We start from the raw sequence: 5,283 nt of genomic DNA on the forward strand, positions 1-5,283 counted from the left end.
GTAGTGGGATTACAGGCATGAGCTACCGCACCCAGCCAACAGGGACAATATTTTAACTGATCTCTTTCCCTGTCTTTGGAAGTGCTTTGAAAACTGTAGAGCGAGATACACATTTTCTCAGCAACAACAGTATCCAGCACCCGCTGTATGCAGATGCAGGGTAACAGCCTAGCTGGAATTACAGGCATGCACCACCACACCTGGCTAATTCCTGTATGTTCAGTAGAGACAGGGTTTCACCATGTTGGCCAGGCTGGTCTTGCACTCCAAGCCTTGGGTGATCCACCTGCTTCAGCCTCCCAAAGTGCTGGGATTACAGGTGTGAGCCGCCACGCCTGGCCATTATTGTTATTAATAAAAGGAAGAAATGCCCTGCCCAGTTCATAATGTCCCACTCGACTGTCCTTTTCACCTTAAGGGGTTGATTACCAGAAACCACATTTGTCCAAGTTGGCTCAGATACTGGCTGGGGTGGGTATCTGGCCCAAGCTGAGTCCTTCCCTCAGAACTGGGCTGAACAGATCCTAGTTTAACCTGGGATGCTCTTTCTAATGGCCACCGCCTGTCATGCAAAAGTAACATAGCAAATAAAGTCAGCGTAAACAGAGATAAGCAGAAACACGAAGCACACAGAAGGTCCGTGGGTCCTTGGTTCTTTGGCCCCTTTCGGGTCTGGCTACCTTCACACCACTGGGGCCCTGGGAGGCACTCTTGACTCTTATCAACCCATATCTAGTCTTTGGGTTTTTTTTTGTTTGTTTTTTGGGGTTTTTTGTTTGTTTGTTTGTTTTTTGAGATAGAGTCTTGCTCTGTCACCCAGGCTGGAGTGCACTGGTGCAATCTCAGCTCACTGCAGCCTCAGCCTCCTGGGTAGCTAGGATTACAGGTGCACACCACCACACTCGGCTAATTTGCATTTTTAGTAGAGATGGAGTTTCACCATGTTTTCCAGGCTGCTCTTGAACTCCTGACCTCAGGTGATCTGCCCATCTCGGACTCCCAAAGTGCTGGTATAACAGGCGTGAGCCACCGTGCCCAGCCTATTCTTTGTTTAATCCACTCTGATTAGTTACCGTTGCAACAGAGGCATCTGGAGGCTTTGACCTGCCTTCTCCTCATTTCTTTGCATCTGTGAGACTCTGCTCCCTGGAGCTACAAAATATCCACTCCTTTTCCCTCGGCCCAGGCAGGCCGGAGCCAGTTTCTACTTTATGCTGTTGTTCAAGAAAGGATCCCAAGGGTTGAGAAGCCATGTCCCCCTACCATTTACAGGGCACTGACTTCCTCCTCCATCTTGTCCTGAGCTCCTTAATGCATTATCTGCTTAGCTCAACTGTATCACAATTCAATCTCTATTTCACAGACAGGAATCTGAGGTTCAGAGAGATTAAGACATTTGGTTGGTGGAACCCAGCCGAAGACGATGGAGACCTGGGCTTCAAATCTAAGGTCTGTCCTCTTGATGTCTTTGCTATTCTGTTGGAGCCCCTGGATGGAGTTCCCTGCACCCCCCAGCCCCCAGCTCTTGCTATAGGGTTTTAGATGAACCCTTGACCTCACCTCAGCCTCCTAATCTGCAAAATGGGGTGATACCATCACCCTTCCCAATCTGAGGATTGTTTAGACTGACCCATGCAAATGGGGGTGTGAGTGAGTTTTGGAAGACCGGTACATGCTCCACAAATGTAAACCACTTCTCCTCCTCCCCAGTTCCTTCCTTTCATTGCTTCTTGGCAACTGACTCAGAAATGATAGAGAGGAAAGAAAGGCAATCACATTTAAATTGGTCAATTTGAGCAGGCTCACTGCTAAAGCTGGTGTGGGAGACAGATGTAATCAATCTGAAAAACAGTGAATTTTTTATTTTATTTATTTACTGAGGTGAAGTCTTGCTCTGTCGCCCAAGCTGGAGTGTAGTGGCATGGTCTCGGCTCACTGCAACCTCTGCCACCTGGGCTCAGTGATTCTTGTACCTCAGCCTCCTGAGTAGCTGGGATTACAGATGTGTGTGACCACGCCCAGCTCATTTTTCTTATTTTTAATAGAGAAGGAGTCTCGCTATGTTGCCCAGGTTGGTCTCAAACTCCTGGACACAGTGATCATCTCACCTTGGCCTCCCAAAGTGCTGGCGTTGTGGGTGTCAGCCACTGTGCCCAGACCCACAGTGTTTTTTATTTTTAAAGATATCCATGGCCTTCCATTCTGTGTAGCTATGCCCCATATCCACGAGTGAATGGCGGCCTGGCATTTGGGCTCTTCATAAAGTCCCTGTGAGTTTTTAAAGCAATTAAAACAAAACTTACTCATAAGAGGAATATCTGTGTCATGGATATATTAGCAACAAAACAGAATAGACAATGATACAAGCACCAATGTGGACGAATCTCAAATCCTTCTATGCTGAGCCAAAGAAGTCAGAACAAAAGGAAACTATACTTTTTGATTCTATGTGTGTGACATTTATGAAGCGGTAAAACTGGCTGGGCGTGGTGGCTCACACCTGTGATCCCAGCACTTTGAGAGGCCAAGGCAGGTGGATCACGAGGTCAGGAGTTCAAGACCAGCCTGGCCAACATGCTGAAACTCTGTCTCTACTAAAAATACAAAAATTATCTGGGCATGATGGCATGTGCCTGTAATTCCAGCTACTCAGGAGGCTGAGGCAGGAGAATTGCTTTAACTGGGACTCAGGAGGTGGAGGTTGCAGTGAGCCAAGATCGCACCACTGCACTCCAGCCTAGGCTACAGAGTGAGCCGTCTCAAAAAAAAAAGAGAGAGAAAAAGAAAGGGTGAAACTATCTACAGTGACAAAGGGCAGATCAAGGATTTTGAGCAGTGGGGCTGGCAGTGGGTGGCTGGAAAGGAACACAAAGACATTTTTTGAGTCTGTGGGAATGTTCTAGGTCCATGTCTTGATTGAGGTGGTGGTCACAAGCATGTATACATGTGTCAAAACTTGTCAATCTGTTCTTTTAAAATGGGTCCTTTTTTTTGTAGCGATGAGATCTCACTACATTGCCCAGACTGGTCATAAATGCCTGGGCTCAAGCGATCTTCCTACCTCAACCACCCAAAGCGTTAGGGTTATAGGCGTGAGCCACCATGCCTGGCCAAATAGGTGCAGCTTATTACATGCAAAGTATACTCCAGTAACATTGATTTGGCTGTGTGTGGTAGGCTCACACCTATAATCTCAGCACTTTGGGAGGATTGCTTGAGCCCAGGAGTTTGGGTCCAACCAGGACAACATGTTGAGAACCTGTTTCTACGAAAACATAAAATAAAAAATAAAAAATTGGCCAGGTGTGGTGATGTGCCTCTGTGGTTCCAGCTACTCGAGAGGCTGAGTTGCTTGGGCCCAGGAGATAGAGGCTGAAGTGAGCCATGATCACACCACTGCAGACAGAGTCTTGCTATATCACCAGCTTGGGCAATGTAGAAAGACTGTCTCAAGAAAATCCCCCAAAACCAAACAGAAACAACATTGATTTCAAAAGGAAAATAAGCCAGGCATAGTGGCTTACATCTGTAATCTTAGCACTCTGGGAGGCCAAGGCAGGTGGATCATTTGAGGTCAGGAGTTTGAGACCAACTTGGCCAACATGGTGAAACCTCCTCTCTACTAAAAATACAAAAACTAGTTGGGTGAGGTAGTGGGTGCCTGTAATGCCAGCTACTCGGGAGGTTGAGGCACAAGAATCGCTTTAACCTGAGAGGTGGAGGTTGCAGTGAGTTGAGATCATGCCACTGCACTCCAGCCTGGGCAATAGTGTGAGACTCCATCTCTAAAAAAAAAAAAGTGGGGAAAAAAGTTGCCCATAATCCCATCTCTCCCAGAGATCAGCACTATTGTTGTGGTGATGTGTGAAGAGCAACCAATCGATTTTAAGAAATATTAGTGGCCGGGCACGGTGGCTCATGCCTGTAATCCCAGCACTTTCGGAGGCCAAGACAGGTGGATCACAAGGTCAAGAGATCAAGACCATCCTGGTCTACATGGTGAAACCCCGTCTCTACTAAAAGTACAAAAAATTAGCTGGGCATGGTGGCGCGTGCCTGTAATCCCCCCTACTCGGGAGGCTGAGACAGGAGAATTGCCTGATCCCAGGAAGCGGAGATTGCGGTGAGCCGAGATCACGCCATTGCACTCCAGCCTGGGTAACAAGAGCAAAACTCCGTCTCAAAAAAAAAAAAGAAAAAAAAATATTAGTTCCAGAAAAGCACTGAGTCCTCTGTAGTACTTTCTTAGCAACTCCAGACTTAATTATTTGGTGACAGTGAGAAGGAAAGGGGGAGAGGCTGGCACGTCATGTTCCCTTGCTGCCCTCCCTCGTCTTCTGTAAGCAGAGAGGGTGGGGAGCTATCATTCGGCTCCCCAGCATCACAGGCGGCTGAACATGAATCACCTTTCCCCCTCCTCCCTTCCCACTGGTGGAGCTGGAGAATGGGCTGGCTCCACATCAGCCCAGAAGAGGGAGGAGGGTGTTCACCAACTTCACAAAGCACGACTCTTCTTTTTACACCGGGAGGATAAGCACATTTTATTATTTGATCAGCACATTAAATGCCATCAGTACGGAGTGTCTGTTCCCTTACGCTAGTACCTGATTCCTGTTATAAATGAGGTTCAGGAATGCTCTCCTGGCTGATAGAATTTTCAGACAGAGTTTTCAGGTGGAACTTCCCAAGAACCCCGCAAAAGCAATAGCGTCGTGAATAGCTGCGAAGTTGGGACTGCTTAGGGACAAACAGTTGTGTTGCCTGGCTTTGGTGCCTGACACTTCCTTACACATGCAGCCTCATGCCATTAAATAGACTCCACAACCATGACTTAAAGTAAGTAGCATCTCATTCCACGCTACGGGTCCCTGTGTTCCTTGATGGTCTGATACAGTTGGCTGGGATTGAGTTTGCTTCTAGACCCCGTAAGTGGCATCCGAGGAGGAACGTGTCATGGCACCAGTGTGGACAATATGATCTCCCTGAGACTTTGACCCACAGGACAGCTGATGAGGAGGTGGCTGACACCACAGCAACCTCTGTCAGTTGAGAAGGAGAAATAAACATCTTCCTTGAAACTAGGGGGGTCGATTTTGCCTCCCAGGTGACATTTGGCAAGGTCTGGAGAAATTTTTGGTTGTTAGGACTTGCGGATGCTACTCGCATCCAACAGGTAGAGGCAGGGATGCTGTGGAACATCACAGAGTGCACAGGACAGCTGCCTGCCACAAAGTGTCATCCATTCCAAATGGGAGTAGCACCCAAATTGGAAAGCCTACTTCC

The sequence above is a fragment of the Callithrix jacchus genome, chromosome 20 (genome assembly GCF_049354715.1).
Source record: "Callithrix jacchus isolate 240 chromosome 20, calJac240_pri, whole genome shotgun sequence".
In the NCBI taxonomy this organism is placed as follows: domain Eukaryota; kingdom Metazoa; phylum Chordata; class Mammalia; order Primates; family Cebidae; genus Callithrix; species Callithrix jacchus.